The sequence below is a fragment of the Manis javanica genome, chromosome 5, assembly GCF_040802235.1.
Source record: "Manis javanica isolate MJ-LG chromosome 5, MJ_LKY, whole genome shotgun sequence".
NCBI lineage: Eukaryota > Metazoa > Chordata > Mammalia > Pholidota > Manidae > Manis > Manis javanica.
In genome coordinates, this window is record NC_133160.1 from 103825196 (window position 1) to 103849814 (window position 24619).

Here is a 24619-nt window from a genome sequence, read left to right on the forward strand (position 1 = left end):
ACTCAACAGTATTAAAAACTCAAAACTTGATCAAGAGTATTAAAAAGTTATTTTATACGGGCATCTCATTTCCAGAGGCCAACTCCAAAGCCAGGCTGATGGAATGAGGAACTTCTGAGCAACGTACTTTTCTAAATAGAAGGTAACACTCATAGGAGGCTCAGGTTCTTCACAGAGACTAGTAGATTCAGTGAAATCAAGCCTGATATGCTGATCCTGAGCTTGATCATTCACTCAAATTGAGGAGCAGAATGTCCAGGCTTAATGTGACGGAGAGTCTTTTTCCTACGTACCCCAATCTTCTTGAGTTGCAACATTTAGATTCAGGTTTATGTGGTTTAGGGAAGAAAAGAGTGGACTTAGAGTCTGAAGAACTTTGTCTTTTGGCTCAGGATCTCTCCATTTCTTATGATACCTATCTATACACACAAAGATATCTGACCATATTAGGCTAGTAATTTAACACTAACTAACCCCCAGACCTATTGTGACTATTAATGAGATAATGTATAGAAAATTGTCTTTCAAAATGGAAAGAGCGCCACCAACATGAGGTCTTAGCTGCAGTCTAAAGGAGTGATGGTGGTAGGCTTCATGGCAAGTCACTCAAAGTACATTAACACCTGGTCACCTGACACCACTTCTGCAAGAACAAAACAAAGTTAACATAAAGCAGGACCTTGAAATGCATCAAAGTCCTGTACACAGTCCCTTGTTCTAAGGACAACTTCAGAACTGTAAAGTCAACAAGTGTTATTTGTTTTTTTCTTAGAAATGCTGCCTGTTTGGTGTTGGAACAAATGACAAGCATGGTTAAGTATCTATTTTCTACACTGTGAAGTCATCCCTGAAAATACCATTTCAAGTGGCCAGACTCCTGGAATCAAGTGCACACAAGGTGTCTAAACTCACTCAGCAAGAACACCAGTTTCTCTTTAGACCTGTCCTGATGCAAGAAACAGCCACCAAATTATGAGGTCTCCAGGCTTTCTAGGCTAAAGGAAAACAGAAATAAAAGGAGCAAAAAAGGGATGGACTTAATGGAATTTGGGGATTTTTCAGAAAGAGTCACAAAGACTTAGAGATAATGTCTTATGTCACCTACAGTTTGTAAGTAAAGTGGGAAAGGAAGGGAAAGCGCAAGTTGAGGAAACAGAAGAAATTACAATTTTCCTAAAACAAGGCTTACCGATTTGCTACTCTTAGAACTTTGTTCCTTATATTTTGTTTTGTTTTGTTTTGTTTTTGGTGAATTTACAGTGGCTAACAACACACCAATGCACTCCATCTAAAAAGGCCCTTGAGCCTAAAGAGTGTTTACAAGGCGTTACTCCATGACCTGATTTCTGGGGCAGCCATCATTTCATAATTATCTTCCTTTCAATACTATTTAAAAACAAAAATGTAAATACATAATTTGGCTATTTTGTATCTAATAGGAACAAACTTAAAAATGGGAGACATTTCATCTGCTAGCTTAGGTGTTTCTTGTTTGGGTAGAGAAATGGACATGGCAGATCTGCTTCACTGTGGAGATGGGGTGGCGACCTGGGGGGAAAGTTACAGAGCACACACTGGCCTCTGAGCTTTGCCATTTACTAACTGTGCAATCATGTATGACACACCTAGACATCCTTATTGTGAGATGCCTTCATCTGATAAGGAACCATAATTTCCTCTGTAGCTTTGGGATGCATTGAACTACTACCCCGGAAAATACTACCACATCCTGACCCCTAGTCTCTAATGCTGTGAATAAACAGGTAATTCCATAGTCAGCAGGAAGGACTGTATGTGTGCCCTAATCTTTGAACTCACCTGCTCCCCAGACTTGCAGTTCCTCCAGCTGGCCAGAACCTAACTCCCACATCTGAACCTATCCATGTGCAGTTTCCTCCCTGGACAGCTCATTACACAGCAAACCTCCTTAGACTTTTGTTTACAGTTCACGTCAGAGAGGTGTCGTTGTTCATCCTACATAAAAGTACCCTGCTCTCTTTGCTATCTCCCTTACTCTACTGTATCTTTAACAGCCCTCAGTGCCTGGCATACTTGACATTTATTTTTTTAAGCATTGATTATACATAAAATACACTGTAATTATACATCTTTAGTGTCTGGAATGTAAAATAATTGAGAGCAGGGAGTTTGTCAGTTTAATTCACAGCTATATTCCCAGGACTCAGAATCATACTTCACACATAAAACAAATGAACAAATATTTAGTAAATGAATGAAAAAACAGAACAAGCAAATTTTCTAAGGGTTAAAAAAAATCAGGTGGTATCTTAATTCTTCTATTAGAAATTCATTGCAGATCAAGTGAATAGTAAAATCTGGATATTGAAATATTGTAAGATTATAAAAATTCACTGCTTAGAATTTTTAAATGTGCTCCAGAAAGTTTTGGTAGAAATCTGATATCCAGAAATTCCCCAAATAGTTCATAATTGGATGGGCCCTCAAAACTCCCCCTTTTGCTCCTAGAACCCACTGGCATCCTAGATCTTTCAGAAGAACGTCTGAACTTAAATTTTCTTTAGCTCAATTACATTCTAGCTTTGCAAGAGCTGAGCTATAAACTGTGGTAAAATTATTGTAAGTCTTGCTCTGATACATTATCCTGGAACATAAATAATGAAATAGTAGTTCTCAAGGTGGTCCTTTGACTGAAAGGTAACATTCTATTCACTGTAGTTCAGAAACCAAACCATACAAATCTGTTTCCTTATTGTTTTTCCTAATTAAAAGGCAGAAATCAAGTTTTCTGATACCCACAGCATGGTGAAGAAAGCAGATGGGAATTCTGACCAACTATTTTCATCCAAGATAACAGGGAGAGAGAGAGAATTGGTTAGTAATCACACTGTGATGTGTGAGAATAACCCTGTTACTTTAGGTGGGAATTAATTGATTGTTTTATAGTTATTACAATAGGAAATAAAGTGTTGATTTCAGAAAAGCAGTTCCCTAGCCCAATGATCAATAGTAGGTGATTTATGCTGCATTGCCTGACTCATTGTATAACAGTAGCAAAAGGTAAGATATTAAAGTAGTATCTCCCAACAATAAGTGTCATGAATCAAAAATCCTAATGTATGCCTGTGAGACACTGAGCTCTCCATTTTCTTACCTAATGGAAGGGAGAGCAGAGCGTGAAGATGAGGTAATGTGGGATGGCAGCTTTTTTGTTTTGTTTTTTGCTTTCCAAAAATGTCGACAGTTCCATAAAAAAATGAAATGATAAACAGAAAAATAAAAAGATATTTTTTCCTTTAAAAAATATAATCACCAATAAATCTTAACACCCTCATAGTAGCCAAACTAGTTGTTCTAAAGACTAACATTTTTGCTATTTAGAAAACAATGAGTCCCAGAGTACCCACCCAGTACCTGCCAATGGAAACCATCACTCATTTACTCAACTTTTCTTAACTCTGTTAACATAGGTGCGAGCTTCCAACCCACAGTACAACATTTAGTATTTCTTTAATTTAGGAGGCTGTGTTGCTACTTCTCCCTGAGTCAGGTGGGTGTGCTTGAGAAACACTGCTATGTCCTAAGTGTGTGGAAGCAAAACTTGTATTGAAAGGAGAGGATTATTAAAAGTAGAAAAAAATCATGGGGAAACAAATACAAATATTGTATTTATATTTGTGTTACATTAATGTATACCTTAATGTTTCCATAGTTTGAAGGTAAGACAGACTTGAGTTAGAATGGGTTTTGCCACTTCCTAGTTATGTGATTTTAGCAAGCTGTTTAATCTTCATTGGTCTTAGTTTTTTAATCTTTAAAATAAAGATAATAGCAATAACATCTCAGATCACTGTGAATAAAATTCTGTAAAGTGAAGACATAATGAAAGTTGGTGTTCATATTTGAGCATACAACAGAGTTCTTGCATATATACTAAAATTTTTACACAAGCTACATAAATTACATATAATTTAAATTATATTTAGAGCCATAATTATGATTGAAAATTATCATGAGTGATAAGATAAGATAATTTCTCTAGGAAAGTTAGGATAGTTAGAAACATCCTTTATTGCCCAGATACTGTTCAATAAGTTTGACTTGCAAAAGGAAAAAAAAAATTGTCCATAGACACATGTATTTATTTCTTGATGCAAGGGTGAAGTTGGAAGTGATAAATCCTACAAAGCATAAAACAATCCAGGTGGAACTAATTCAGACTAGTATTTTCCAACCTCTTGCTCAATGATACATCTGTCAAACTGTTGCCATGCAATGGGACATTTGAAGGGATAAATTGGCCATTGATTGAGTCCATTTATCTCACTCCAATCACCACTCACCCATCCCTCACACATACACTTGCAATGCCCCATCTCCTCTGAGATTCACCAGGGCTACCATCATTTCCACATACTACAATTGAGCAAAAACTGAAATTAAAAAAAAAAAAAGAATTTCAAGGTACACCAACAATCTCATGCTGATAAAAATTTCCTAGACCACCAAGTAAATTACCTAAAATGAAGTATAACCGCCACTGCAATTTATATGGAAAACTTCAAACCATTATTTAGGGAAGGTATAAACTGTCCTTTTATCTAATCCTTTAGAAAACACAAGGCATAAGTACTTTTTTTTGCTACTAAAAATTGTGTTTGTGATGTGTGTGTATGTGTGAGAATTGCTACTAACAAATGCTAACATCCTGGAATAGAAAGAAGATTAGATATGTTTTCATTTAATCCCCTAACCTCAGAATATTACCACAAAGCAGCCTAAATTAACACTTTGCAATTTAGGGAAGAAATTTTATACATTCATTCAATAAATATTTATTAATGACTTATAGTATGCTGAGTACAGAGCTGTTGGCTATTTCAGGATTTTGTGTCAGTCTTCAACCATTACTTTTTTCCCTTATAAATTCCTAAATCTATTTTATAAAATTTCCCTATTATATAATTATGCATAAAAAATTATTCATAATACTAACACAAATCATAATAACAATATCAATAAAGATGGTATATAATCTGCAATAGTCTAGGGAGAAGCTTTTGTATATGTATGTTATCTCATTTATTCCTTACATAAGAAGTAAGCAATTAGAATTCATTGTTACATTTTCATAAACAATGAAAAATTTGAAAACATGAGGTTACTATGTTTTAGAGCTCTTTATATACACATTCTAGTTATTCTGTACTTGAGGAAAAATAGTTCTCAGTGATAAAATTTTATATATTAAGCTGAAAAAAAGGTATAATTCAATGTATATTTTTGCATTAATTCCACCTTTTTAAATATATTATGAAAGGAATCAATGACGTATAGTCAATGGTTTTAGAATATTGTATTACATAGTCAATGGTTCAAATTTTCAAAAAATTTTCTAATGTTAGTTTGCAGTAAGTAAATGTGATTCTCTGCTATTTCATGGCATTCTTTATTTTGACAGAATTATATTTCTCCCATGATAAAATATAATTTTATTGTAAGTTGATTTTATTGACTTATGCAATCCTTTTAACTTCATACAGCAATGTACTTTCTCACACACTTCTTAGACATGAAGCCCTGCTCATTAGACTTGAGTATAAGTGGAAGTAGTTTGAAGACCCAATCTATAATGGATCCATATATCTTTAACAGAAATTAATCTCAGATCTCTATAGTATACTTTAATGTATTAAGTTTAATACATATGTAATCTAATTAAATGGAATGTTTTGCCCTTTTTTAAAAAGCACTATCAATACCCACATCGCTCTGCTCCACTCTGCCCACTCACAACACACATACACATTTGCACATACACACATATGTGCATGCCACACACATATGCTTGCACACACACACACACACACATCTTATTTCCATTCTAGGAACACAGAATAATGTAGAAAAATTTTTATCTTGAAAACAATTGAATTTTGCTCAAATTACAGTTGCATATTTTTTCAATTTAATAACACTGTAATATCTTCCATGTCATATATAATGTTACACTATTAATTCTACAGAACAAGACATGTTAAAGAAATTTCCCTCCAAACATTAATGAAAATCACATGAAAAATGTTGATTCATGAAAAAGGTTGAGCTTTGAATTACATACTTTCCACAAAATATCTATCCATTAATAGATATAAATTTATATTTGTGAGAAACTTATTTTAAAATATATAGCTACTTGTAAAGAGTCATTATTTCTTTTCTTATTTTTATTAAACACTAATTTCTAAATTCAGATCTATTTCATCAGTTGGAATTAATAGTAAAGCAGTATTGGTATTATTTGGTTAAATTTTATTATCTTATTAGCTAAGGAAAGTGAACATTATTCAGAGAATGATTAAAAACTATAATCTGCCTTCTGATCTACAATGGATGGGTCATAACACTTATAGTACAAAATTATGAATCTACTTCCAAATTTTTTCTTATCATGAGTCCCCTTTGCCTCTCTTGTTACTTGCATTTTGAATTTGAATATTAGCTCTGCTACTTGCTAGCTGCTCAACTTTTTCTTACCTGTAAATCATAGATAACAATAGAACATAAAGCTAGAATGCAGGTTTACTGACAAATGGCCTGGTTTCAATTCTGTTAATCTATTTTTATGTTATTAGACATATGGAGAAAATAAAAGAACTGTCTGACTAGTATAGCACTTTAATGGAAGTATTAACCTAATTAGAAAATCTTACTGTACCATTAATCTAATCTTTTAAAAGTGTAAAAGCAGTCATAAAAATTCTAATGGTAACTTGCATATTTGACACAATGATAAATGTATCACATTCCCTTAGTTAGTCTCCTATGGATCTTCATAAGAAAGTCTAGTATACTTCTAACCCTATGCATGCAAAATTTATTTCATACTTTTAAAATTTCTTACTTAGGTATGCATTATTCCACAGCTTTCCTCTCCATAATTACCTTAGTTATAAAGAAGAAACATGAAAAATTAGAAAGGGAAAGAACAAAAATGTAAATGAAAGACACATGAAGCTTTTGAATAAGTTTTATGGGAAAAAAACTAGAGGCCATTTATCAACAAGCATTTGTTAATTACACAATTTTTATGTTTTAATGTGAAATGTGATATTTCTTAATGTGAAATTTTTTATTTTTATTTCTAACTTCAACTAGTCAATGGTGAGTATATTTAGCATTACCAAGAGCAGCAGTGAGTGACCTGACTGCATTTGGAGTCAGAATCCCATTTACTACTGTGGGCTCTTGACTGGGGTATTTACTCCCTATGTCTCTGCCTCCTGTGTGTGCACTGGGGGTACTGATGTCATCCACTACCAAGCTGGGGGCCCAAATGATGAGTTACACACAATGCACTCAGCATAGATGGATGTGCAATCAACAGGAGCTCCGGTCCTCTTTCCCTAATGCCAGCTGGCTGGCAGACCACATGAAACAAAAAAGGAAGCTATGTTCTCTTTTTTCCAGACAGCTGGTAATCCAGACATCACAGGCCTTCTACAAACAATGTTGATTTATTTTTGCCACAGCTGATGTGTGTGTAATGCGCCTGGCTGGTTCTTCTCATGGGTTAAATTCATGACCATGGAATAAAGGACTTGTTTTTCTTTATTGTTCCTCACTTTATGGGACTAGATTGAGGGAAAGTGGCAGTTTTGAAATGTTTTGTACATTTCACAGACCTGGAAGACTTTATTGTCTTGTAATAACAACAAAAATGTTTTATGTTGTTTGGTTCTCATCACAGCCCAATGATGTATATAATATCACTCCTTCCAATTTGTGGATGCAGCCACTAAGAAATACAAATTAAGTAATTTGTGCAGCATCTACTGGGGAGTAAGAGACAGTCAAGATTTGAAACAAGATGTCCTGAATCCAGGCAGGCACTTTAAACTCATAAAAATGAAAGAGAGAGCTGGATTTGTGCACTAAGTGAGCACAGGCCTGGAATTCCCATCTACCTTCCACTGTACTCAGCTGAGGGGACAGAGTCGGGGACAGATCACTGAACACCTGAATGATATAAATTATATTAAATATCTATTTATTTCAGAAGAGAAATCCTGAAATTTCCTTGTGAGGGGTTCATATGCATCTTCCTTTATATCATTTAAGTACAGTACCTAAAAAATGTATGTTCCACAGAGAATACTTTTTTTATTGTATCTAAAATATTCAACAGTTTCAGAGACATGTTCTGTTCTTTTTGGTCTCTTTTACCTAAGAGGAAAGGGTCACATAAGCAGGCTCACATGTAAATGTTTAGAACAGCGCTGGGTACACAGTGAGACCTATACTACTTACTTTTTTTGTTAATAATTTAATGCTAGTATTCTTATTTACACTCCAGAGGCTGCATAGCGTAGTATTTAAGAACCCGGATTCTGGAGCCAGACTGCTTGAACTCTAATTTCAACTGTACTTTCTATTAGCTTGAGACCTTGGATAAGTCATTTAACCTCTTCAGTTTCTCATCTATACAAAAATGACTTATCTCATTGGATAACAACAGTAATTACTTGGAATAGTTCCTGCCTTAACTAAGCCCCATACATGTATTAGATAGTATTATTATCATCATTAACCATGTTACACTTTCAGCAGTAGCTTTGTTTGTACATTTGTTTTTGTTTGTTTTTAGTAGAATTTCTTCTTCAAAGGAAATTGGACACAGAAATCCAACACACATATAGCAGATTTTGTATTTATGGCAATATACATAAAGTCAATTTTGTTTAGTTGAAACAGTGGTGAGAACTTCTTCCTCTCACCTCACCTGTGCATACCTGTACATAAAAAGTCGGGAACACATTTCATTCTGCAGTGTTCCGCAGACCTAGACATCAGCAGAATGTTCCTTGGCAGGCTATAAAATTGAACTTAAGAGGGTTGATTAAGCAAGAATTTAAGAGCTCCTGGCCTCTTTGGTCTCAAGGCCAAGTGAATTTGACCCAGACTCTGCTATCTGATAGTAGGGCAAGTAAGTCCATTTCTGTAAAACTCAGTTGATTCCTTTGCTAAAATGGAAATGATACAATGACCATTTCATATGGTTATATTTGGGTAAATAAATATCTAGTGTAATTATTTTTAATCATCTCAATCATATATAAGCCCCAAAGTATTAGTATCCAAAGACTATAAAAAGAGAATTCTTTCATCAGTACTTCCTCCTTGAAAAACTTGTCTTGAAAAATGTGAAATTATATAAAATGATGATTAAAGATAAAAAGAGTATGCTCTACTTTTATCCATCTGATAGAAATAGGAAATTTTGTAATGTACTATATTTACTAAATTAGAAGGCATCAGCAGTTGATTTCAGAGATTAAAAATCTATTCATATTTCCCATTTTAAGTAAATAACATAATTTGGTATGTAAAAATGTATACTGAAAAGCACATAGGCGTGTATTTTGAAAAATACATATTTTCACCAAATTTATATCAATGTTGAAACATGTGTACTTATTTCAACAGAGCTTAAAATGACAGCTTTGAATATTTAAAACTGTTTATGAACCAAGTATCAATTGTCCTAATGCTGTCATGAAATTAATTACAAAAGATCTCTACTCCCTTTCACATTTGAAATCTTTTTTAAAGTAATGTTTATAAATCAAAAGGAATAGTTACTCTTCACACATTTCACACAATTTTTCATCCCTATCCCTGAGATATAAACTTGAATTAGAATGAGTTTTAGCTCTCTTGCCTAACAATATGATCTGAAAGTATGTCCAATAGGTATACAAAATATAAGTATAAAAGAGACTCAGAAAAAATATAAATGTGGCCAATGCAAAGAACTGTGCCATGTTATGTAGCTCAGCCCATTTAGTTCAATGAATCCTCCCACACCATTAAAACAAACAAACTACAGGAACAGCAACAACAAAAGTACTGGCAAAAGATCCACCCTCTCTCCTAGAAGCTGCAATAGTAGGGACTCAACCTAATGCGTTTAAAGAGCTGGGATTTATAAGTTGCAGGAGACAACAGTGTACTCGGTCTCTCTGGGCAATCATAGGAGCATCAACAATGGGAGAAGTTTCCTCTTTTATCTGGATTATCAGGTTGCCCACTAAAAAATGTTAAAATACCTAGACATTCAAATGAATTGATAGACAACTCCCCTATTCTTACTTCTATAATCACAACTTCATGAGGGTGTTTTGATGAGATGCTGAAATCTTTATTCTACTGAACATTCAAGAATAGGTGCTACTAAAAAATATTCTACTGAATTCTGATTTCATTTGAAAACTAACAATAGGTAGGTCTAAAGTGCAATGGAGGTAAATAAAACAACATCCTTTGTGGTTTCTGTATTCAATATTAAGGTAACTATTTGAATGTGTCCATTTTTATGGTCTTTGTAACACTTAAGTGACCAAATCCAAAAAGAAGAGACTAAAATCAAATAAGGTAACCAAAGTGATCAGCAGTTTCATGTTTGATGATTTGATAAATGCTGTCTTATTCCACAATTAATGTATCTTTCTATCTATTTCTGCCCTTCATCTATGGGACTTCATAACATGGATAACTTCTTTTTCATCAGGTAACATAGTGGTTTTAAGACAACTTAATAGCCATTACCAACAAGCTATGTCACAAGACAAAATGAAATTTATTTGAATTTGGATTTATAGAAGCTGTATTTCAATAACATTGGTCCATTACAGGAAGTGTGTTTATCTCTAAAAAATTTCACCTTCTGTGGGCTTCCTTTCAGTTTTCAGAGCCAAAGTCATAGTCATCAGGGCCAACCCTGCTAAACTGCAAGCCATGTATCCACAGCAGTTATGAGTGAGAAACAAGTCATCTGCAGCAAATAATACAGAATGAGACTGGGAACCTGCGGGATGGGACTGGCCAAGTGCAATGTGATGTCTACAGCGGCCCTGGGTTCATCACACCTTGCATGGCAGCTGGGCCCAGGGTCCACTCTAAAGCTTATCTCTTCATGGCTTTGTTACACGAAATCACCGCTCAATGTCAAGATTTAGAATGCATTTCAGAAACGATTCCTCATGTTCCTTGAGTAATTGTGGACTTGGCAGTAGTGTTCTTAAGTAAATTATATCGAAGTTTACTTAAGTTTATTCTGTCATGGCTTTTTTGTTTTTGTTTTGTTCTGTTTCCCCCAATCAGTATACACCACTGAGTTTCCTAAGAAAATCACTTTAAAGCTTTTAAGTTAATCCCAGTTAAAATAGTTTATTTTCCATATGCTTGGTCAACAGAGTGAAATTAACTCATTCTCAAAAACGCTGGAATTTTAATCTGACAAATGCAGGTTTAGTGCTTTATTAGCAGAGGTAAAGAAGTTCTGTGTGAACATGAATACTGTTATCCAGGATTCAAGTTTGGATAAATGACATTGATTAATGGTATGGACCACTAGAAAGTTTCTATCCTTTGATATTCAAATTCTAATCAATATATATATACTTTCCCCTTTGAGAAAGGTACTTGGAAGCAAGGACTATGTTAAGCAATATATATTTACAAAGTGGTATTTTTCATGTTTAAGATAATTTGTGTAATTTGTGCAAATTTAAGATAATTTTTAAGTCTATTCTGTTTCATTATATTTTCCCAAAGCAATGTGAGTAGCCACCATTTGCTGTCATTGTTGTTTCTCCTTCTTCTGGAATCAGGCAGGCATCAAACATTTACTAAATCTCATCTAAGGTAATTAGTTGTTCATGAGAATGCTGCAGGCAATGAAGAGTTTGTGGTGAAGGGACCTATGATTTTTATTAGAATTGCATATACCAGAGCAACAACATGAAACAAAAAGGAGGAACAGATGCAAGGAAAGAAAGAGCAGAATCAGCCCGGGGGTTGGGGGACTGTCCTCTGGGGAATAAAGAAGACAGCAGGGGAATGGCAGAGCTAAATGGCGAGGGGAGGGAATTAGGGAGGAACAGAGGGTACAGAGAACACTTAATTTGGTTTATGTCTGAAAGGAAATGTGCCTAAAATATATCACTTGAGGAAGGACACAGTTCCACCCTCCAAAAAAAACAAACAAATAAAAACAAATAGGGGGTACTCCTGCAGTAATAGTTGTGTGATAAAAGATTTCAAAAACACATTTAAAGTGGTTATTTTGGCCTTTTAATCAGATATTCAGAATGATCATTTGTGTTTCTTGAGAGGCAGTATGGGCTCTGGAAACAGATCTGGAATTCTGACTTTGATACTAATGGATACTGCAGCTCATTTAACCTCTGCCTCAATTTCCTCATCTGCACATTTTCCTCATCTGTAATTTATCACATTGTTGTGAGAACTAGAGGTGGTTAAGTAGGTAAAGCACTTAGGGAAGTGGCTGGCACATAGTAACCGTACATGTTCACTATTCTGTCTTGACATTTTTCAAATTCAATAAAGAATGTTAGCAGAAAGGATGATCAAGACAATTAAATGACAACATTTTCAAAGTACAGTTTCACTACTGAAGATATAGATAAAGCTAACAGATCAGAAATACCAGTATTTATCTAGGAATCAAATATAAATCTCATGAGGAGATGGTATAAACATTATCAAGAGTTCTCTAATTTTCAGTTTCAAAGACGTGTTCCCATGTAGAGAAATTTATCTACAATATTATCCATAGGGCAGCAGTTTTAATGGAATCAGAATATGGCTCATGTTGCATACTTGCTGATATCATGGATTTTAGGGGAACAGATTCCACCTGAGCACATTTTAATTCTGTGGACAATCTTGTGTCACTTAAAATCCCCACCCCCCATGAGAACCATGCCCTCAGAGTTCATCTGGGGAAGTTCTATTTGTTCCCCTGCTATTATAAGCACTTGTCAAAGCTGACTGCAGGACAAAATTTAATTTTGCCTCTTTTATTTAAAGTTTTATCTTTCCATTTGTCCTCATGTAACATAGACATCACAACAATGGCTTTTGGCTGAATTACAGTCCTAGAGAAGCACAAAGATGAAGGGATGGAAAGGCAGAAATAGGTGAAGCAAAAGTTCCCATGTTTTTAATCACTTAGAAGATGATGCTGTAAACTCACACACCTTTTCCCAAATACTGGGGGCATTGTTTTTACCCTCAGTGGGCCTTATTTCAGGATTAAGATGTCTGACTCCGCTAACTGGGTCAGCTCAAATTGTAGACCAGGTTGACTGAAAAGAAGCAACTTATATGCAAAGTAAGTTGTAGGAAAAATAATTTGAGTTCTCTCTGTACAGGATTACTTTCTGAGTTCAGCCTAAGGGAAATTCTACAGTGACAGCAGTGAATGGTAATAGAAATTTAACTCTTAAAACTATCCTGAGATTAATACTCCCCTTCCAAATAACTGTTCCACAGCTGTGCTGGAGTAACGGCCTATATTTGCTAGGTGCATATTAATGAGTCCTGTGCACAAAAAAAATGGCCTTTTTTCGCTGTCCTTCTTGGTTTGAGAATGGGGCTTTTATTCTAGGAGCTAGAACAGCTCTTCTTGAACTCTAATGTGCAAAGGAAACACCTGGGGATCTAGGCAAAGAGGCAGCTTGGGCTTCGTGAGGGCTCAGCTGGGGCTGGGACTCTACCTTCCTACCCAGTTCTGAGGTGAGAATGACAATGCTGATGCTCTGGCCACACCCAGAACAGCATGGAGGTGACAAGGAGGCCAGGCCTGAGCTCTGAATTTCCCCCCACTCTCTCTTTATCACCTCTTCTGAGCCAATGTTATGGGTGGAACTGTGTCCCCTCATAAAGATATGCTAAAGTCCTAGCGCCCAGGACCTCACAATGTGAAATCATTTGGGAATAGCAAGGTCTTTACAGAGATAATTAAGTTAAACTGAGGTCAGCAGGACAGGCCCTCACCTACTATGACTGGCAACCTTACTGGGTACAGCAACATTAGGAAGGTAATACAGCCACTGTATTAACAACTTTTCCCTGACACCTCTTCCGTTTTCTGCTCTCTGACACATACGGAAAATGCCAGTGCACCACTCAATTCAGTACAATGTAAGGAATGTAAGGATAACATCCCGCACACAGATAAGGTAACTCAAAGGGGTGGGTCTTGTTTCTCAGGTTTGCCCAAGATGACAGCTTGGGTTGGTCCTAGAGTAATTGCCGGAGTTAACCATGAAACTAGTTAAATCTACTGTTTTTGGTATCTGTTACTTCCCCTTAGAAATGAACAAATGACTCTTAACACTCTCAAGGAAAATATCCTGAGATTTTTGTTAATCTCTAAATTCTCAAATACTTCTGTAGCTCAAAATTCCTTCAGAAAATGAACCATAACCATAAACTTGAGGTGGCTCCTAGCAGTTTTGTAAATATAGAACTAAAGTAAATTGTAAAGGCATTAAAACAATTTTATGTATCACTTTTTTGCTGTTGCTGCTCTTGTTTAGAGCACATCTGGTGGACTCCCTCTGACATACAGGACCAAGACCACCAAGTCCCATCCTTTGTGCAAAACTGCTCTCGTCTATGAAGTCCCATTCAGTTCTACCTCTTCCCGTCCTTCGGGCTTCATTAGCAACCCAACTGATGGCTTCTCTTTTCAAGGCCAATTTTCTACAATGAAATAAAGTCATTTTTTATTTTTTGAAAATAACATTACAAGAGTTACTAAGTTTGCAATGAATACATGTAGGAAGAAAAAAAAACCTGTACAGATTTATATGTGAAGGTGTAGGCAAGTATGATTTAAGCTATTTTCATCTCCTAACTAAATAATGGGTCCATATAAATCAATCTCACACCAAGCACGATTCAAATGCAATCCTGAACAAAGTGACAAATTATTTACAAGGAATTAGAGGCTTTGCTTTCATTTTAAAAGAATAAAAAACACACTTCCAACACCATGAAAGTCAAGGGCGTGATGTTATGGATTCTGATGCTTGGTCTTACAATTTTTCTGAATATAATATTTTTTTATACTTTCCATGGTTGGTACTGGGTGTGGTACCACTCCCTTAAGGGGTGTTTGGAAAAGCATAGGGGTTACTGAGTTCTTACAATAAATGGATGGCGTCATTGGCATTTAATGGGCAAAGCCAGGGAAAACTAAATAAAGCAAAGCAAGGGATGATGACGCTCTGCGCCTCTTCAAATGCCAAAGGCTCTTCTATGTTGAGGCCCTCGTCCCAGTTTGACATTTCTTTAAGATTAATAGTCTTTCCCGTTTGAGCTCTGGGTTCACCTTTTGACTTCTGCCAGGAACCATGCTGACTTCACACGTTTCTTTCTTTCTGATTTGACAGGTGTGTCACCCCTTTGCATGTTCAAAGAACACTGGTTTCTCACTTCACTTTCTGGGCTGTGATAAAGAACATACAGTGGAACTAACATATTTATTCCTCTTGGTTTGTTGTCTCTCTTTTGTTTAATATTATAGATAAATCTGACTAACACAGTGTGCTTCCCATAGACATCTTGGAGGTGTTGTTTCATATTCTTTTCTACTCCCTTCCAGCTCCTTCACCATTACTGTTACCGTCTCCTTCTTTCCTTTATCCACGCATTCTGCAAACACAAATAAGCATGTGCTATGAGTAAGGTATCATGTTAGGCCTCATGGAGGAAGGTTGCATACTATGATAATCAGATCTACCTTCTGTGAAAGTAAGATTTATCCTGTTTTATGTCATTGTTTTTTCCTTATTCTCCCTGGTAACTTTCCCCAACTTTATCCAACTGTCTGATCTAGAGAAAGCTCACTCCTCCATAAAATCATGGCAATCCTATTTGCTGAAATATCTCCATTCACAATCTATGCTGATTAGCTTTATGATTTCTTCTACTATAGACTAGTCCATATATATTTTTTAGCTTCAAAATATGTGATTTATGCTAATACTGCAGATGTAAAAACTGAGGCTTAAAAGGTTAAATATCTTTCCCATAGTCAAATAACTTGTTCATGAATTTCAAAATAGGTCTAGCTGACCATAGCACCTGTGTTCTTAACAAATATAAAATATTCCTGATAATGTCACCTTACTGTGGCTGCCAGTGAACTTTATATGCCCTACTTTTAAATTTTAGCTTAGACACATTTGGCCTTTATTCACAGAGTCCTGACTAAATTCATCATGACTGTTTCAGAAAGATGGTTCTTACAAGATTCTATTAAAAATAAACCAAAAAAAAATATTGCTTAAAACCTTTTCTGGGCTTCTTAGTGAATACAAATCCACCAAGCAGAAGTTCCAAATATAACCAGGCAGTCCTCTGTGATTCTTCAATGCCTGCGAGCTTTTGAAGTGCTGTGGATTCGCCTTAATCTGTTGCTAGAACACTGCACATTGCTCCCAACAGCCTGCCAGTCTGAGAAACGCAGCGCGAATGACATAAGTGTTTCTTTTATCCGGGTCAGAGGATGGTGTGTGGTAGTACGAGAGGTCATGGGAGGGAAGGAATTCTAGGATAAAGAAATTAACTAGAGGAAAGGAAGTGAAAAAGAAAGAATCCACAACCTTAAGGAAAAAGCTTTCCAGCTGAAGCCCCCCTGCTCCCCACCAGGCTTTGAGAGCTTCTGGAATTGGTTCAGTCCAGTCTGAAACTCAGAAGGGCCAGTGCACAGCTGACAGTGTCTCATTCCCTATCACACCAACGGAAAACAGAGCTCAGAGACCTGCAGGTTCTAAAAACAGTGATGCCAGTTTGAGGCCTCAATCAAGTGCAGAATTAAGAATCAGGAGTGTTAAGGGCAAGATATCATTCTACAGTTTTTTCCTAACACTTGTCTGGCCCCAGGATAAAACATAAAATATATGATTGGGAATTAAAAAAGAAAGTAGGTTTCATTTATACCATCTTTGCTTTCCTTCATCTCTGGAGCTTAGGTGCCTGAGAGAGACAGAGGCTGATGGGGCAGCTAGTACAGAGAAAGAATCACTTCTGACACCCTCCTTGCTGCTCTGATCCCCTCTGTGGTTGTCACCAAGCCCAGGCACCTCTCAAACAGCTGGATGCCATTTTCACCCCTGCTCGTGGCTGCTCAGGGACATGGCTGGCATAGCATCTACTCTCTAAGTCAGGACGCCAAAGCCTCCTTCTAGCAGGCATATAGTTTCATAATTTACATCTAAATCTTTGACTACAGTAGAATTTATTTTGGTGTAAAGGATTAGCCCTCCCCTTTTTTTTTTCCCAAATGGCTGTCTACTTGTACCAATACCTATTGCCAACCCAATCATCCTTTGCTCTTTTGAAGTTCTGTATTTATTAGTCACTAAATTCCTGTAGGAAATTCCAATAACTGGAATGGAGAAATTAGAGCAAAAAAATTCCATTTCCACTGAAATAACATATATATTATGTGTTCTTTCCTAAATGTTTAAAAATGGAAAGAAAAAATAATACAAGGAAAAACATCATATTTGAGTCCTTTCTTGACTACCTGCTATTTTCAGCACATGTTGATCTATTCTAATTCTGTAAGCTAATTATCTTACTCAACTATTAAAAGTTCTCAACCCCTCTGTATATTGCTGCTGACTTGAGGAGTAGGGACATTATGAATGACAGTTTTGCCAATTCAGCTGAAACTCAATTGCTAATCAATTTATGCCTTTCCCTTGCCATATTTTTATGCTTGCTTATAAGGGCACATGTGATTATGGATGTTTTTCAATAATAGGAGATTCAGCTTTTGTTTGAACAAAATAATTAATGTATTCCACTCTTTTTTTCTGAATTTCTTTATTGTGAAAATCAGACAGGAAACAATGATGAAGAAAATCCTGCCAGTGAATTTGGTTGATTTAATCATTTACTTGTTCATTTAACAATTATTTATTAGTTATTGTGTGCCAGAAGATGATTCCCACCAAAAATAAATAGTGAATGTGAAAAAAGTCCTTTAATAATTCCAGTCTAATTAAGGGTTTTACCAAAACCTAATGTGGAAGTGTTTGCTGTTTGTCTCTAAATCAAATAATAATGGTGTGTAGAACAAGTAAAGTGTACCTAATTATTTAGCAAAGAAGTTCAGTATTTTCAACGCTTTTGTTGTTTTAAATAAAAAAAAAAAACACCAATGAAACAAAAACCTTTCTGGAGTTTACTAGGAAGGGTATCTGAATTGAGGAGGTACATTTGGTGTCAAGAGATTGTTGTCCAGAGTGGACTACCTAGGTGAACACCGCACTTGACAAAATAACACAAGGTAGTCTATTTCTGTTTGGGTGTGTTAATTTGTATTAATCATGCCTTTTCATTTTCTATATTTCTGATGCTTTGACATCAGGGGTCTTGCTGACCCTGGGAAGACTGCCCGCCCAGGGCTAGCCAATTCCTAAAAACAGTAGACTCCTGGGTAGCATGCCTTTCATATGCAAATATGCTGTTTGGAGCCCTTGTCCCAACGCCTTCCTTTATCTGGCTCTCACACTCTGGGCCAATATCCATCTGCCTTAAATACCTCAGGGCCAGACTACTAGTGACAGCCCCTAATGTCCCAGAAACTGTTGAAAATACTCAAACTAGCGGATCCTAAACCTGCTTACCCTGCCTTGCCCATTACGTCCCAAGGAAACCATAATAAAGGCTCTTGCCTCCTTTTCCCATCTCTCCCTCTGCCTCTCATGTTTGGTGCTTTCCTCTGTGGTCCCCTCTACACCTGTGGCTAGACATGCCCTCTCTTCCTGGGGATTGTGAGTCCCAAACTATCTTTTCAATGGCAAATACCTTCTGATCTGTTGGTCTTACTACATGTGAATAATAATAAAACCTACATTAAAAAAATAAAATAGTTCTTATACAAACCTATTGTGAGAACAAGCACTGTCTACTTATAACATTTAATTCCCAAATAACCCTGTGTCTACACGACCCCTCCTCTTGGGCTGTATGCTAAGTCTGTGGTATGTTGATGGCTTGAAGCTGATCAAATCCAGGCCCCCCTTATTGATTGAAACACCTTGTTGGGAGACAGACCCTCTGACCAAGGTTTTGTCCCTTGGGGCACTGGTAGCATAAGAATGATCTCTTCTAGCAGAGCACATAGTCTTTGTCCCCTAGCTCACACTTAGCCTGTCTCCTCACCCCACATAAGCAGTTCCCTCCCGAGAGTGGGGCACAACGTTGTCCAGCTGGCCACTCCTGGGCTGCCAGTATGTAAGTCCCAATAAACCCTCATGTCTCATATGGTGTGTCTGGGTCTTCCCTTTGGTTTTTTTAGTGTTTCCCATAGCAACTTGTTCACTTGGGTATGTGATCGGATTTGTGATCAGTATTTTCAGAAAAGTAGATATTTCTTATAGCTACAAAATGATCCCTCATAATGCACTGACGTGTTCTTTTAAGAGTGATCAGTCAAGTGAAACCCCATTCTACAAGAGAATAAGAGTTAGAGAGGGGACAACCTGAAGTTTGTTTTATACTTTATCATAAAAATATGCAAAGCATGCTAATCTTGAAAGTATTTTATCAGAAAAGAGCATATAAAAGTGTCCCTTTAAAAAATTTTGATGCATTGGAGTAGAACTCTTGAACATTCCCTTAAGATTCAATATACACATAATAGGAAACTTTGCAATAATTTCCTGCTGATGGTTTCTTGGCCATTAGAAATATTTGGAAGTTGTCGTTACATTGTCTTGAAGTAATTATTTGAATTACATGTCATTTGGCTATTAAGATGTTAGGAGTTTGATCGTTTATCAGGTTTTAAGAAATTGTGTGTGGTAAGGAGTGGCTATTAGGTGGAGCCTGGGTGGAGAATGGAATCAAATTTGAAGTCTGCCCAGGTAGAAATAATTTAAAGGGTTAAAAAACAGGAACTGTATTTGTTGTAAAAATATGTATTCGACATAAGTTACTTTGGTGGGTAAGGGTGACAGGTGGTGTTAGTCTGGGCCCGTCTTCCAGCTTCCAGACTCCACCCATTCCATTCCCTTAGCACACACACTGGTTTCAAGAAATGAGGCAGAACTCTTGAACAGACTTGCAGGAAATCTTTCTAGTCTCTGTCTCCAGTAGAGAATCCCCTGCTGCCATCTGCTCTTCCTCCAGCTGTCAAATTCTCAAAGCTTAGTGGTCCACAGAAGAGCCCAGTGACTACCAGGACACTGTGGTCTCAGGGACATTTTACCAGAAGAATCGTCATTTTGCATGCCCTGCCTTCCATGGTTCTTGTCCCCAGATAACCCAGGCCTACTTTAAGGGATCTGTAAGTGACAGATCAAAGCTGTGTGAGCGTTGTTACCTCATCTGTGTCTGCACTATTTGGGGAAGAGTTAATGGGCAGAATGGAACTTAATTACCTTAATGCTAAGGTAAAGACACATAAAAATTACTGCTACCACTTTAAGCCAGTCCTGTATACTGCCAATCAGATTTAATCTCAATTTACCAAAAGTCTTTATGGAAGTGCAGCTATGTTGGTATGGGTACACAATTGTTGATAAAGGTTTCCAAGCCTAATTACCCATTAGATGGATAAGAAAGCATGAATAGCAGGAATGCTAGGCACTACAGACATGGCCATGCCCTGCCTGGTAGCCACTTACCCCATTTTTTCCCACTAATCACTCCCTTTTCTTGATCACAGAATGAACTGTGATCTCTTGCTCAGGAGAGGTGGGTCTTTCCCCAGTCCCAGGAAATAAATAGCTTTCTTGCCGGGGGTGAAGAGATTGAGTGTAGGTCTAAAGAAAACAGGTGCAGTAATTCAGGACCTAGTATGAAGTCTAGAATAAAGTATAAAGCTGAATGAAGGAACACAGAGAGTTAGAAACAATGTATTAAGGGTGAGCTTTTTTAAAAATTAGAGATACTTATCAAATATATAAATAAAAGCTAATCTTTCCCTTTAACAAGGAGAGCTTAGTTGCATTGAAGTAAATGTGTTTAAACAGACCGGCAAGTGCTTTGAGGTCAGTACCTATAATCTCTAAACCTTTTTAAGCCTCTTTGCATGTCCCAGTAAGCTAGTTTAGATAAATTAGTTTATCTAAAGAATAAATGTAGATACTATTCAAGGTTTTCTTGGCTGTTTACACTGATTACGGTTCATCAAGAGATGATTAAGTTTCTAGTCTTTTTGGCATGGAAGGTGACCGTGGGTACAGATGGACACCGCATTTGAGCATATTGGACTGCAATCCTTAGAGACGTGGACCCTCATGTTTATAAGGCAGTAATACATGCCTTTCATCACAAACTTTCAGTCATGGAGATAAAATCATGTCAAAGCCTCTTAAAGATGTAGCCAAACTTTAGATCATAGAAGCAGAAAAGCCAAGGTACTACAGGTTCCAATATGGAAAGGCCAATCATCAAATCTTTGTACAACTCAAGTTTCATTCTTGTCAAATGAAACTATTGCTGCTGTTAACTTTAATAGAAAGCATGGCAATGTTAGAGGTGGGTGTGCTCTGCTCACCATCCCAGTGCTCTAGCACAGTCTGAAAGCAAGAAACCATAAAGAGAGTATCCAAGGAACTTAGCAGTCCCTGTGTATGTAGCAACAGGTGACATTCTAGTTTAGAATATCACTCTTCTTTCTAAACGGACACAATTCAACGATAGGACAGATGGTTTTGATATTGTATGCTAGTTGTTAAGTGCTTTGAACAATTTTCATGTTCATTGCATTTTAATGTCTTATTTTACATAATTAGTTTTCAGCCAAAGACCAATTTTAAATAAAATTAAAAAATTTACACCTTTTATTCTAATTTTATCAATCTTAACAGCAGAATTCAACTTCGTTAAGACAGACATGCACATTCCACAGGTTGACAACATGTTTTATTAAGAGTTTGTGTTCTTGGCTTCATTTCTGCTGACTGGATTTCCTGAAGTGTGCCATTGTTCTTTCACTAGATGTAAAAATTTGAGCAGTTGATGCACTTTTTGGTATTCCATCAAATTATTCCTCATCTTAATGATTATCTTTTTAAATTTGATATTTTTTATCCCATTAATATAACACCAAATTCTCATGCATTTCCCTTTTCTAGAGCATGTGTTTCATGAATACAAATCTCCTGCATATTTGTTTAAATACAACAATACAATATATCTCCTTTATATCTTACATAGGTTCAGTTAAATAGCTAACATACAAAACTAGTACAGGATTAAGGTTGGTCAGTTGGGAGCACCTTTTGGATTCCTATTGTACTCATAGTAAATATAGGTACCTACATACCTGCACACATGCACATTGGAGTTGTATTGTCCTTGTGTATACAAAGGGTGAAGTTCCAAAATTCAAAGATGCTGTTAACAAAAGCTTTATAACCTGATTGAGCTAATATATGTACATTAAAGTAAAGCAAAACATTATTTGTTTTCTTTTGTTCTCAATAAGTTTTTTTAGAAATAAAAAATCACACACACACTCTAATAAAATAGCCAACCAGAAGTCTCTATTTTGACAAGCAAAAACACAGAAAATAACCATGTTACTTCTACCACCAGATCAGTGACTAAAGCACTTTACTCTCTCCAAAGTTTCAACCACTAAAATGTGGGTAAAGCAAAGATTAAACCACAGCAAGTACTCCAAAAACTAGCAACTCAGATTTTTATCTGAGACAGGTTTCATATACTTTCAAATCGGCACTTGAACTCTGTACATAAACAGCTATATCATTTGGCAACAGCAGTTAATGAAAGAATCCAAGAAAATAACACTGAGCTGATCATATTTCCGGGTAAGAGCAGCCCTAGGGCCAATCGGCTGCCACAATTTGGATACTTTGGAGGGCTGAATGGATCCTGACAGAAAACACCGGTATAAATAAAACCACACACTTGCCTAGGTCCTGTGTGGGTGGTGATATAAATATCCCCAAAATATCAAACACAATAAACAACAATACCTGGCCTTTTGTCTCCCAATTAACGAAGCAGCACTCAGCTCTCACTGTGTACAGATACACACTTCAGTGGTCAGTGGCAAAGGCAGGCTGCACTTGCAGGCTGGGAGACACAGCAGCTGCTCTGTCCTGAGCTGCTTAAAGCACAGTCGGCTCGGGTCCTACTCTGCTGGTTCGCGCAGTTTCTCCCATGACTCCATCACCCAGGAATGGAAACCACTGCCTTCTCCCCAGCGCTAGTGGGCTCCCCAGCTACTGAGCTCAGGTAAAAACGCTGAGTCCTGCAAGGTCGCCACAAGATGAAACAGGCAAAGAGAGTGCACGGGAAAAGGGGAAGAGGGAAGGCCATCAAAGGAAGACCCTAAACTCCAAACATCTTGTCTTTCAAGAGATGCTGAACTCCATAAATCAGAGCTACAACACTAGTCAAAGAAGCAGTAAATCTGAGAATCTCAACATGGCACCAAGCCAATCTGCTAACCCAGGGGCACTCTTTAAGCGACAATTTCTCTCTTCTTCTCAAACACACACACACACACACACACACACACACACACACACACACACACACACACACACACACAGAGACATCAGTGTAGCTATTCTAATCGTCCAGACAGCCTTCTCAAGACAAAAAGAAGTATTTGCATACCTTTTGCCGGTAACAAGCCTTAAAGAAAAGTCTTAGAAATTAAAGTATCAGCCAAAATAAAAATAAAATAATTCTTCTAGAACAAAATTATTTCTGGTCCATAAACTAATTCATATTAATGAAGTCTTGTTTTTTTATGCACATACTGGAATTATGCTAACACCTCCACCCCCTGTTAAAAAGAAAGTAAAAATGTATTTCAGAGCTGACTGGCAGGGTCAATTAAAATTGCATATAAAAATTCTTACCATCTTTTTCAGGATTTGTCTTGACTTATGCACATTTTAATTTGGAAAGGTTTCAAGAAAGTATTTCTTGCCTAAAATATAATCATTCAGCATGTTTATGTTATAGACAAAAACAAGCATGTTTATAAATGCTTTCTTGTGGAACCTCTATAGGTTTTTATTTCTCAGACTTTGGTTTTTCCTATCTGAAGTGGAGATGAACAATTTTTAAGCTTGCAAGTTCATTTCAAAACATTATTTCTCTTGGTTGTGTATTTTTTTCTTATCAGTAAATAATTATTAACTGAGGTTTAGATTGATTGCATTAACATGAAATTATTCTCACTCTTCAGCCAGTTTCCTCTCCCCTCCTCCACCCACCGCTGCTCACCAGCCATGTAAACTTGAGCAAGTTCTCTAACTTCCTAGGCATCCTCTTGAATCTATAAACTGAGGATTTGTTACTAGCTGCTGCTTTGTCTGCCTCCTGCTGTGAGGGTGAAATGGGACAATTGTAGGAGCAAATGCTTTGTAAAGGCAGAGTGGTGGAAAAAAATGGACTTACTGCATTTTTCCCCCTTTGATTGCCCTAAATGGTCCTGGAACTAGTGAATTACTTTCTATGTTCAAGGAGGGCTCCTTGGGCTTCGCAGCGAAGTGTTTGTTTCAAGTGGGCTATAAATAGAGTTCAAGATTTTATGGAACTGCTGTCCTTGTGGTGCATCTTGATGGCAGTGACCACATGGCCAGTCAGTTCATTGTGAGCAACATGAGCTGGCTCTGGTCTTTGAGGCGGAACCAGACCAGCTGAAACCCTGGGAGAAAATGCTCACGTGCCTGGCTGGTTTCACAGTTCGTCTGGTATCCTGCTACACTCATGTGCTGGAGTGGGTTGCCCAAGGGGATTAATGAAGAGGAAGGGT

The 24619-nt window shown here is 36.8% G+C and overlaps 1 protein-coding gene across 11 annotated transcripts in view; it reads right to left on the bottom strand.

Annotated features, from left to right (window-relative positions):
• Positions 1-24619, bottom strand: part of ARHGAP24 (Rho GTPase activating protein 24) — a 504620-nt gene that overhangs the window by 130749 nt on the left and 349252 nt on the right. For 2 of the 11 annotated variants that reach the window (XM_073237341.1, XM_037021166.2), the window contains exon 1: positions 22821-23273. The exons of the other annotated variants lie outside the window; for them this stretch is intronic. The gene's annotated coding sequence lies outside the window, so the exon portion shown is untranslated. Of the gene's footprint in view, positions 1-22820; positions 23274-24619 lie in introns of those variants that run through there. 11 annotated transcript variants of the gene reach the window in all.